Source organism: Canis lupus, chromosome 36 (assembly GCF_003254725.2).
Source record: "Canis lupus dingo isolate Sandy chromosome 36, ASM325472v2, whole genome shotgun sequence".
Taxonomy (NCBI): domain Eukaryota; kingdom Metazoa; phylum Chordata; class Mammalia; order Carnivora; family Canidae; genus Canis; species Canis lupus.
The window spans coordinates 2,776,425-2,789,389 of record NC_064278.1 but is presented as its reverse complement, the minus strand read 5'-3'; positions in this window follow the sequence as shown (position 1 = coordinate 2,789,389).

Sequence of the window (12,965 nt, the reverse complement as noted above, 5' to 3'; positions counted from 1 at the left end):
TAGGCATCCACTTGTTCAAGATCAAAGTGTAAAAAAAAAATATTGTGAAGTTTGAAAGATAAGCACTAGATAATTTCAAAATGCAGGAGTAAGTTTCTTCTTTAAAACCCACAGAAACTGGGACACTTGGATGGCTCCGTGGTTGAGTCTCTGCCTTTGGCTCAGGGGGTGACCCTGGGGTCCTGGGATCGAGTCCAGTGTGGGGCTCCCTCCCGGGAACCTGCTTCTCCATCTGCCTCTGTCTCTGCCTCTCTCTCTGTCTCTCATGAAAACAAATAAAATCTTTAAATATATATACATGTAAAACCCACAGAAACTTACAAAACCAAAAATTATTCCCTACTTATTCCATCAATACGTTCTAGAAGGAATACAATATTAAAATAAATTGTTCCTTTTAGCCTTGTACATAACACCCTAAAACTAAAGTAGCTCCCTGCCTTTTTCTGTTCCTTTGTCTTGGAATTCCAGTGGAAGTTTGGTTGCTGATTAGGCCATCTAACAGGAGTATAACTTCCTATATGCTTAAGCAATTTCTTTTTTATTAAGCAATTTCTTTTTACCATTAAGATAATTTGGGGCAAAAGGGGGATAGTCATTAATTTAGGAATATTCTTCAGATTAAATATTACATTAAATCCACAAACAATATACATGTTTTAAAAAGTCTTGCCTACACACATACACTTGCTACAGCTTCTTTTTCCTCATGGAATTAAAACAAAATGAAATAAACAGGCTGAAGGCTAAAAAGGGAAAAACTTAGGGTGTAGGAGGGGAAGCACTTACCATAAGCAATTTAAAAACACAAAGTATTTATTTCAGCAGAAAGCATCTACTAAAGACCAGTATCTCAGGAAAGTTAGAGTCTTAAGTGTTTCTCCTTGTCATCATAAGCATGACTCAGCATTTGGAATGAAATAATGTTTACCGTCTTTCAGATTGAGGGTGTCAAATAACTTTGGTGTCACCTCTTTTCTTGTGTGCCTAAGAAAACTTCAGGACTGCCATGGGTTTTCAGTCTCATATGGCTACCAAAATCTGAAAAGCTGTCCCTTCTTCAATCATTCCTGTCTTACCAAAGCCTGAATTTGCCCACCATTAATTTATCTTGCATTTGTAGTGTTATCAGATGAATTTAGATTATTTCCCATATATTAGTATAACAAAATGAGCAAGTTGTTCCTTTTCCCAAGCCTGGAGAGTAGCCTACCTGCTGCTAAGACATGTTAAACACCACTGCTGATGGTGAACTTTCCCCAACAACATGGGGGGAACCTTCCATTGATGATACTACCATGCACCTTTCATGACCATTTACCATATGCCAAGGGTCGACTGTTTTAGTCCCTGCCCGTTTCTAGAGAGAAATAAATTTTCCCCAAGTGTTGACTGGTCACCAATGTTCATAATAATATTTATGGAATATAAGGATTGAAAGGGTCCATAAATGTTACCAACTCCCACACTTTTTTTGTTTTACAAAGGATGAAACCAAGGCCCTGTAATATTAAGTAACTTACCTAAGGTTACAGGATTAGCCAAACATAGCACCAAGATTAAAATGAGAAACTACTTGGTATAGAGAACAGTGGATGGGCTTCAAGTGCACCCTCTTCTAAGTTCTTTAACCTAAGTTCTCTAGTCTCTGAGAACTTTGCATAATAGGGCACCTTCACACAGTGTTCACTCTGTGCCAGGCCCCAGGCTTAACAAGGTCCATACAATCTTTAATCCTCAAAATAACTCTGGATTTTTTGCTTCTTGATTTTATTTTGTTTCACAAAAATGGGGAAGTTGAAGCACAAAATTGGTAAGTAACATGCACAAGATAACACAGCTAGCAAATGGCCACCCCGGGATCGAGTTGGATAATATATATAAAAGGCCTGACGTATAGGTTGTCAACAAAAGTATCACCAATTTCATTTCCCTTCCCTAAGAGTATAAATCAGAGGCATTCTGACTCTTGGTCTAAAATCGGGCCACGGGGTGCCCGGGTGGCTCAGCGGTTGAGCATCTGCCTTTGCCTCAGGGCCTGATCCGGGAGTCCTGGGATGGAGTCCTGTATCAGACTTCCTGCGGGGAGCCTGCTTCTCTCTCTGCCTGTGTCTCTGCCTCTCTCTCTCTGGGTTTCTAATGAATGAATAAAACCTTTTTATAAATGAATGAATGAATGGATGAATGAATGAATGAATAAAAATAAAATTGGGCCAGACCCCTCTATTCTGAGCTCTGATGGCTGTGTATGCTCACATTTTTCTTCAGTTACCTTATTTTAGTACAGTACCTCTTGACTTATGGTGGGGCGATGTCTCAAACTCATCATAGGTGGGCAAGTATCATACGTTGAAAATGTACGTAATATGGGGATCCCTGGGTGGCGCAGCGGTTTGGCGCCTGCCTTTGGCCCAGGGCGCGATCCTGGAGACCTGGGATCGAATCCCATGTCAGGCTCCCGGTGCATGGAGCCTGCTTCTCCCTCTGCCTGTGTCTCTGCCTCTCTCTCTCTCTCTCTCTGTGACTATCATAAATAAATAAATAAATAAATAAATAAATAAATAAATAAATAAATAAATAAATAAATAAATAAAATGTACGTAATATGCCTAACCCACAAAACACAGCTTGGCCTAATCTACCTTAGACGTGCTAGCAACACTCACATTAGCCTACAGTTGGGCAGAATCATCCATCGCAAAGCTCATTTTACAATAAAACGTCAAAAATCTCCAGTAATGCGTTGGGTACTGTACTGAAGGAGAAACACAGGGTAGCCTAAGCACAACCGTGGCGCAGCCCGGAGCCCCGCCGGCGTCGGGAGGGCCCGACACAGGCCACTGGTCCGAGGAAAATCCAAATTCAAAATCCAAAGCAGGGTTTCTAATGAAGGCTTACCGCTTTTGCACCACGGCAACGAAAAAAAAAATCATTAGGTCAAACCATCGTAAATTGGGGACTATGTGTCCTGTACATAATATGGGAAGTACTGGGTGTACCTATAATCCTATGCCTTGTTACAATAGTTACAATCTTCTTAGTTATCTTAAGAAGATAACCAAATATTAAACAAAGACCACAAGTTTACGACTTACAAAGAACAAAAAAACTGATACAGAGTTTCTAAAAGATGAACAATGCCAGCCACAGGGCTGCCAGGTTGAGCATCCGCCTTCAGCCCAGGACGCGATCCTGCAGACCTGGGATCGAGTCCCCATTGGGCTCACTGCTTCTCCCTCTGCCTGTGTCTCTGTCTCTCTCTCTGTCTCTCTCACTGTTTCTCATGAATAAATACATAAAATCTTTTTTTTTTTGCTACTTTCTTTTTTTTTTAATTTTTATTTATTTATGATAGTCACACACAGAGAGAGAGAGAGAGAGGCAGAGACATAGGCAGAGGGAGAAGCAGGCTCCATGCACCGGGAGCCCGACGTGGGATTCGATCCTGGAACTCCAGGATCGCGCCCTGGGCCAAAGGCAGGCGCCAAACCGATGCGCCACCCAGGGATCCCAAATACATAAAATCTTAAAAAAAAAATTCTGGTCACAAAAATCTTAAATCAAATCCTTAAACGGGACCAGAGCAGTGATGATGAAGCTTTGCAATTTCGTAGACCTCTGCCTAGTTGTTATTTGAATTTTTAAAAGAAGAATTAGAGACTTCTAAAAATAGCCTACAGGAAAATCTTCCCATGTCAGTGATTCTCAAAGAGTTAGGATCAAGAATGAGGTGAATATATGATCCTTGAAAAGATGAAATAAAAATCCTAAATATACTTTTAAATGGGTACTTTAAGTTTTATTTCTGCTTTATAAGAATCTGGGAAAGTATTTTTTAAATAAATTTTTAAAGCATCAATATAAAGTGGCACCAGGAAACTTACTTAGATTTAAAGGCCTTGAGGGTAAAGGAAATGTGAGCTCCTTTCTTAGGCAGGCATCCACTGGGTTCCTAGGACACAGCACCGCTGAAAACAAGCTTGATGTTGATGATGTAAATTGAATAATGTTGACTCTGGAACACAGCCTCCTATTTAATAGCTGCAGGAAGGTTGTGGGTAAACAGAAATGTCCCAAGAAACTCATGCAGAGAACATGAATAAGTATTAGGTTCTGATGTGGAAGCTGAACCAAAATGGAATATTGGGTTCTTCGGGGTAAATCTGGTGGTGATTCAGTGAGAGGCAGCTGAGCCAAGGGTAAGCAGACTGAGAAACCAGAGATTTGTTCAGTTCCACATCTGAATACCTGTTACATAACCTGGAAATGGCTTGGATCTCAGCAGTGATTCGAATAAACTCAACCACTGGTTGTAATGTTATAATGTAATTTTTTTTTAAAAAAAAAAAGGAATAAACCTAAACAGCAATAATAGAACAACAAGAGCAGTGGTCAGGGCTCGTGTCTGTGCATGATTAGCTTTAAAATGAGCATGTGGTGTCTTAATTCAGCAGCCTGAAACACGTGGGCAGTGACCTAATTTCTGCCAAGCCAAGAGGAAGGTCTTTACACACAAGGTTACCAGCCAGAGAGTAACAGGTGCTGTTCCCTCCACAAATGCCTTGGCCTCAAGAGTTAATCTCCATTCCTCCTCTATCAGCAAAACCATCACGCAAAGCTGAAAAAAGAATGACAGGAAAGTAGAGAATCTTTGTTCTGTTATCATTGGGTTACATACTGAAGTTTATTTTTTGAAATAGCTCTTCCAGGGGGGCATAAAACAGGAAAGAATGGTTCAACATAACCTCCATCAAGGGGAAATTTGACCATTTAATGGAAAGTCAATTATTTTAAAATTCTCTAGACCACACTATAAATAGATAATCCTCTTCCCTTTCTCACTAACTTTGAACCCTGGTCGGATTTCTAAGAACTTAGACAAAGCTGACATGTGATTAAGAAACTAGAAACTAGCGTTAGGACCTCTAAAAAATTTTTTTTTCTAGTAAATTTAGAGTATGCATGTTCTAAAAATATTTTTTGGTAGCCAAATGTGAAGGAAGACCAATTTTTCGCAAGTATGTGCTCTTCACTGTCAACCTGGTTCTCTCATGGCTTTGAAACAGCAAAGTCCTGTTCTCACAAGGATGGCCTTCCTACAGTGAGTCTCAAAGTGCTGCAGGGTGAAACTCTAACCTCTCCATCATTATGCTCACCCTAGACAAAATTGATGTGCTTGCTCTTCAGCCAGAAGAAAAACAAATAGTTCCCAGGCTCATGGAGCTAAAGCAAAGATGTAAAAGCTGTCCTGTGGTAGGCTACATAGTGGCCTCTCTGGAACCTGTGACTGGAGGGGAAGGGGCGGGGGGAGGGGGAAGTGGAGGGGGAGGGTGTTCCAGATTTAATTAAGGATCTTGAGATAGAGACATTCTGAGTTATCAGGGTGGATCCCAAACATAATCAGGAGTATCCTTATATGAGAGAAGTAACAGGAAGGTTTTGCACAGACAGAAGAGTAAAAGACTAAGAGAGCCTGGATACACACTGGAGTACTGCAGACACAACCAAGAAACGCCGGCAGCCACCAGAAGCTGGAAGAAGCAAGGAATCCGTTCTCCCTTAGATCCTTTGGAGAAAGGGAGGCCCTACTGACCACTGATTGTAATCTGGGGACATTGACTTTGAACTTCTGGCTTCCAGAAGGGTGGGAAAATCTATTCCTTTGTTTTAAACCAACAAGCTTATGGTAACTTGTTATAGCAGCCACAGGAGACAAATACAGCCTCTGTCATTTATGTCCCTTTGGCACTGATGCCAATCTGTCCCCGTGGAGCCAGCCCTTCAATACGCCACTGGTCTTCATGGGGCAGTTTCCATTCGTGATGCCAAAGCAATTTACAAACATGTAAAGAGACTCAATTTTCTACTCCGTGGTACATCCAACCAATACCAGGGCCTTCTAAAATTTGAAAGATGCCTGGACCATTTTATTTTGTAATTTTCTGAGCTTTCTAGTAAGTAAAGAAATGCCAGAACAAGTTTTAAGACAAGATTACAGTATATACTTTGAATGTTACAATTAGCCATCTAATGCTCAGCAGAAGGAATACTCAGTAACTGTCCATATAGCTTCATTTAGAGATAAGAGCAAAATTTTTGCCACACCACCCAGATCTTCCTTCAAGTAGAACTTAGTATCCCAGATGCTGGAAGCTTCTTTGGCCAACCTCTTCAGAATTTGTCTCTACTGCAGAGAACTACTTCTTTCAAGGTCATTCCTTTCCTGGGACAGGCGCACCCAGTGACTGAGTGAAGCAGGGCTATAAAGACTCAGCTGGGCAATTGGGCTGCAGGCACTCCAGAACTTCCCTGGGTGGAGGGCAGGGGCCTGGCTGAGGGAGGAAGGCGGGAAGGGGCCGGGGAGGGGCTGACTGGGGCTCTGTTGGGCTCACATCAACAATGCTACTTCTCCCTCTGCCCAATCTCACTTCTGCATTCTTCTTTCACAAGTATCCCTAATAATAACCTGAATGTCATTCATTCTGTCTCAGTTGCTGCTTCCAAAAGCCTAGCCTGTACCAAGGCCCTTCATGAAAATGCGATACCCGGGTAACCAAAAGCCTTGAGTTCTACAGAATTTTAAATTCATTCTTCCTTCTTATTTCTCCCCTGGAACTGTACATTTCTATCCAGTTCGAATAAAGAGCCATCCCCTAGAGCCAGGGGCCTCTGCAATCTGCTCTAAGGGCATGAGGCTTCTCTAAACCACATATAGCACAGGAACGTGTGCTGTGAATTTTTTCCTGCTTTCCATTTCCTTTCAGGTGCTTTCTAATTTAGTGTTTGTAACTTTAGTCAATGGATATTTGTTGAGCACCTTGAGCAACTGGAATACCTGATACGAGGAGGTATTCTACCTCTGCAAGCTTCCTGGTGTGGAGGCCTAGAAAAATTAAGGCCATCCCACCTAAAGTTTAGCATTAGCACAACTACAGTTATCTTAGGCCCCTGTGAATAAGAGCTGAACTTTATGGGAAAAACTGCAGAATGTCCTCAATGTCCTCAGCAGGTAATCCCATATCAGAAAGACAACAGAGCTCAGAATTGCCCTCGGCAGAGAATTCCATATCAGAAAGACAACAGAGCCCACCCCCCCCCCCCCGTGGTAGAAAGTCCCATATTAGAATGAGAACAGAGCTCAATGCCCTTGAAAGCCCCATATCAGAATGTAAACGGAACTAGAGAAATTCCTCCACCCCTTCTGAAAATCCCCTAGACCAGCCTATAAAAAAACCGCTCTAAACCCACTTTGGGGTCCAAGTCCCTGCTCCTCTGTGTCAGGTATACTTGGACCCAAGCTCGAGCTTGCTAATAAACCCTTGTGCGCTTGCATCGGTGTCGGCTCCTTGGTGGTTTCTCATATTCACAATCTTGGGCACAACACCTGGGTGACAGGCTGCTGCTTATCCAACTGTACCACACTCTCTCCAGCCCCTTTGTACCAGGGGATGAAGTGCTCTATGCTCTTGTCACAGCCCTGATCGTAGCAGGGGATATACTTTAGGTCAACGTTTACATGTGCCTCCGGGGCAAGATAAAATGAGTTTGGCCTAGATGTAAGATGAATACAGGGTCGTAGAAGTCTATGGCAAATTGGAGAGAGCATTACCATATTCAAAGAAGTTGGCCTACTACCTTAAGCTGATGATCAAACTTGACGTTACCAGCGAGGAAAAGAGATATTATGTGCCTCTTGTGTGAAGCAATATGTGGCCCAAGATTGCGAATCTGAGAAACCACCAAGGAGCTGACACCGATGCAAGCACACGAGGGTTTATTAGCAAGCTGGAGCTTGGGTCCAAGTATACCCGACACAGTGGAGCAGGGACTTGGACCCCGAAGTGGGTTACAGCTGGATTTTTTATAGGCTGGTCTAGGAGACCTCCAGGAGGGGTGGAGGAATTTCTCAAGTTCTGTTTACATTCTGATATGGGGCTTTCAAGGGCATTGAGCTCTGTTCTCATTCTAATATGGGACTTTCTACCACAGGCATGGGCTCTGTTGTCTTTCTGATATGGGATTCCCTGCCGAGGACATTGAGGACATTCTGCAGTTTTTCCCATAAAGTTCAGCTCTTATTCACAGGGGCCTAAGATGGCTGTAGTTGTGCTAATGCTAAACTTTAGGTGGGATGGCCTTAATTTTTCTCGGCCGCCACAATATGAAGACCACATGGTGACCTTTGAATTATTTTTGCCCTAAATGTTTTACCTGAATTAATCAAGTCTTTAGATATGAATCGCAGCTCACGAGACAACTGACCCTTTCAACAAGACAATGTCATAGAAGAAAAGAAAAGAAGAAATGGGAGAGAGCCTGATCTAGCGTAAAAGTGACTAATGTGACACAACCAAATGCAATGAATGTATTTTAATGGGATCTTGGCATGAAAAGAAAATGAGTATAAAAGATATTTTGGGGACAGCAAAGAAATCTGAATATGGACTGGGTAAAAATGGTATTAGGGAATTATGACTGATTTTTTTTTCCAGTATGGTGATAATATTGTACTTGTGTAGGAAACTCTTTATTTCTGGAAATGCATGCAAAAGTATTTGAGATGAAGGAATATATCCACTTTAAGACAGGTCAGCAAAAATAGAAATGTTTAGATACAAGTGCTTAATTCTATAATAAACACAGCAATATATTAACAATTGTTGAACATGGGAGTAGTTGAATACTTATTTCTCTTTTTGCTTTTCAGGAGGTCTTGAGATTTTCATAATCAAAATCTTTAGAAAAAATAAAAGCAGTAGACTTTATGCAGCTCTTGTCCATTAATATCATGTGGGAATGAGGTCCTGCGTTACTAGATAAGGTACTCTGAATTTTCTTCTCTCTTTTTTTTTTGTTTTTAGATCTTATTTATTTATTTGAGAGACAGAAAGAGTGAGAGAGAGAGAGAATAAGGGAGGAAAGGAGAGGGAGAAGCAGATTCTCTGCTGAGCAGGGAGTCCAACGTGGGACTCGATCCCAGGAGATGGTGACCCAGGCTGAAGGCAGACACTTAACCCACTGAGCCACTCAGGTGCCCAGTACTCTGAATTTTCAAAAGTAAATGAAAATCTGGAATTTTTATATAAAGTGCTTTCGCCACTTAAGAAAATATTAGCAACCATACTAAAAACAAACAAAACGACACCTCTGTGCGGGCATGTTGCAATGAGAAGCTGACCTGTCAGCCCCTAATTTACCATCTCAGGGTTAGATCCTTTGTACCTTAACCCTTTTCCATACCCCTTAGCTCTCTGACCCTCCATCCTTGATTTTCTTCTTTCTCCAAGTGGTATGTGGCTAACAGTTCTTTTCTCACTCCTGCTCTTCTTTTTTTTCCCAACTGGCCTCTGCCACTTTGCAGTTTCACTGAGCAGTTGGTGCATAATGTGAGAATTAATCAAGCAATGGGCTTTTCTGGAGTATCAGATGATTTAGCAAACTAGGATTGTTTAATAATTATCCCAGGGTACTAAACATTATCCTAATGATCTAAAATAGTTATTAAACCTTCCTACTTAAGATTATTAAATTGCAACATCTGTCTTCAGGAAGCATTTCTATTGCATGTACTATTTGCAAAACATTTACAACTGCTTTTAGTTGTATCTCATACCCTATGATAGGTTTATAGTTTTTTCCTTATTTAATGGCTGAAAACACTAGGATGGAGTCCTACAGGTAACTTGAGTCCTCTGTGTGAGGAAGGCCTAGGCCTAGGCAAGCTTCCTGGATGACAGGCTGCTGCTTATCCAACTGTGCCACGTTCTCTCCAGCTCTTGTTTGCTTTATTAGCTAATTACCGGCTGCATATTCATCCCAGGTTCCAACTATATTAAGGGCTATTTACTAGCTAAAATCAATACCCTTTCGATTAGACACCTGGCGTGGCTTTTGGTAACTAAGCATTATTTGGGCTTCACTGCTTTTGCTCCATCAAGGAGATGGGAAAGTGCTTTGTTTTGATTTTTTACACTTAGTGGCTACTGCTCTTAGCAGTAGGAGATTAAGGGAAGTGGAGACTCACTCTGCCATGGCAGAGACTAGGAACAAGCATAGTATTTACTGGACAAGAAAAGGGACAAAGGAAATTAAATGACTAACAGTGATTTTACTATTTTAAGGTTCTTTTTCAATTAGATATATCTCTTTGGATATATGTCTGGTCCCCCAGGCACTCTATTAACCCTAAAAATACAAAGATTAAAAAAAATATATTGGAAAGAACAACATTGAAACAATAATTATTATAGAAGAGGAAAAAGAGCAAAAAGCAGTAGAACTGGGTTTTGACTTAGCATGGCAAAGGAAAGGATTTATTCTCTTCAGAAAGAAAAATGCCAAAAAGCTTTTTTGTTGGTGATGGTACTGAAACCAACCAAAAGGGCCCTTTTTAAAGTAGGTATTTTATTACAGAAATAATAAATTATTGTTAACTTGGGGACTGTGAAAATATATAGACAAAAAAGAGATAAAAAATCTCTATCATCCGCCATGCAGAATCATTAACCACTGTTGATAGCTTGCTATAAACATTTTAAGCATGTTTTCTTGGATATATATGGACAACTTTTTAAAAGAATAAAAATCAAAAAAATGTGTGAAGACATTGATTGAATCAAATCATTCAAACCAGTCTTACAATATTACCTTCATGACTTCAGAAAATCTTCTTAAACTCTCTGAGCATCAGTTTTTTCCTCTATAATATATAGGTAATGATACCTTACCTTAGTGGATTATTATAAAAATAATAACTTGAGGGGCACCTGGGTGGCTCGGTGGGTTAAGCATCTGCCTTCAGCTCCGGTCATGATCCCAGGGACCTGGGATCAAGCCCCACATCAGGCTCCCTGCTCAGTAAGGAATCTGTTTCTCCCTCTGCCTCTGTGTGTACTCTCTCTCTCTCAAATAAATAAATATTTAAAAAAAAATAATAATGACTTGAAAGAAGTATACTTCTTAGGACAATTCCTAGTGTATATAAAGTACTTAACATATTCATTCAGCTAACAAATATTTAGTAAGAGTTTTCCATATTAAGGATTAGACCAGATCAGTGAACTAAATATGGTATTTATCTTAAATATTATAACTACTATTAACATAATGTTCTGTAAATCCTCTTTCACTTAACAAAATATCAATATGAAGAATATCTTTCTATGACAATAAACATGAATCTGTATCATCATTTTTACTGGTGATATAGCATTTCAGAGGGAAGATATGATTTATTGAGCCAATAGCTCATTCGAAGGGCATGTGCATTCAAAGATGGCTTTTAGTCTTTAGTATAATCAACATTATTCTGACTATCTTTGTATCCTCATCCAATTGATTCTTAAAGACATATCGTTTAAGTGGAATTATTGAGTCAAAGATGATGAACTTTTTTTTTTTTTTAAGTAAGTAGGCTCCATGGCCAGCATGGAGCCCAACACAGGGTGTAAATTCACAATCCTGAGATCAAGACCAGAGCCAAAACCAAGAACTGGTCGCTCAACTGACTAAGCCACCTAGGTGCACCAAAGATGATGAACATTTTTAAAACTTTTTAACATCTGTTAGTAGATTGCACAAGAAAAGCTTTCAGGTAGATAGAAAGGATACCACAGCTGGGTATTAAAGGGTAAGCAGAAAAGACATGGGAAGAAAAGTGATGGACATCAACAGGAAGGAGTTCATTATCTTCAGGTTGTTTATAGGTCATACTTTAAAGTAAGGTATCTGGGGATCCCTGGGTTGCTCAGCGGTTTCGCACCTGCCTTTGGCCCAGGGCGTGATCCTGGAGTCCCAGGATTGAGTCCCACATCGGGCTCCCAGCATGGAGCCTGCTTCTCCCTCTGCCTGTGTTCTCTGCTTCTCTCTCTCTCTCCCCTCCCCCCCTCTCTCTATGTCTATCATAAATAAATAAAAAAAATAAAGCAAGGTATCTTTTGGGCTAAATAGATTTTAAGTACAGCTAGTTTTAAAAGAGAACTTTGCAGTTAATCTAAGGTAAGTGATACAAAGGATTTTTTTTCCTTCAACTCTCAATAAGGAGTTGGAGCACCTTCTGAAATACTAATATGCACGTTTTTATGACCCGCTACATCAGACAAATTTTCAAGGAAGGCAAACCATTGTTACCTCTTAGCCTTCTCTTTCAATACCTATTTAGCTCTCTCTGCTCCCAGGAAGAGTACAGAACTATAAGATACTTAATGCAAACTTGTTGTTTTAATTTAATGTATGTAAAAATAACCTGTTTAAATGCTTACTCCTAGGAGTAAAGGGTATCTCCATATATTTTTGTCTCTGTAAAAACAGGTTGAGGACTAAAAATCTGCTTTCTAACCAACATCACCAACCCCAGCTAATTCAAATATAGATACATTATATAATTACAACTACATTATGATGAAATCCTCAACTACATTATGATGAAAAAACTGTGCTATAGATCCTTGCCACTTAAAGGCTGTTCTCTGTAAAAAGAGCCAAAGCATCATGCAAGTCCTTGTCAGAAATGTAGAATCTCAGACCTCGTCCTAGACTTACTGTACAAAATGTGAACTTTAACAAATTTCCTGGACAATTTGTATGCACATTAAATATTGTTAAACCCTGTTCTGTAGGTTAACTATTAATAAATAATCTGGTATATCCAACACAGGAAAAATTTCCCATGAAAAACTGAAGTCCCACACTTTTGGTTTTTGTGGGGGAAACCTAGAATCCAGGTAGTACTGGATACTGAGAAGTTGCAGCAAATAGCCTTACTTCCAGCATTACTTGAGTGATCAGAGAGGGGAAAAAAATCCCCCAAAGACAAACCTGTGGCAGAGAAGATTTCTTCACTAACATTCTAGGAAATATAATGAGGAAAAATTAGATCTATATGATCTATTAACAGTACTTTACTTATCCCCTTCAGCTTATATATCAATTTCTAGCTCTTTTCGAGGTATAAATGACTTTATGGG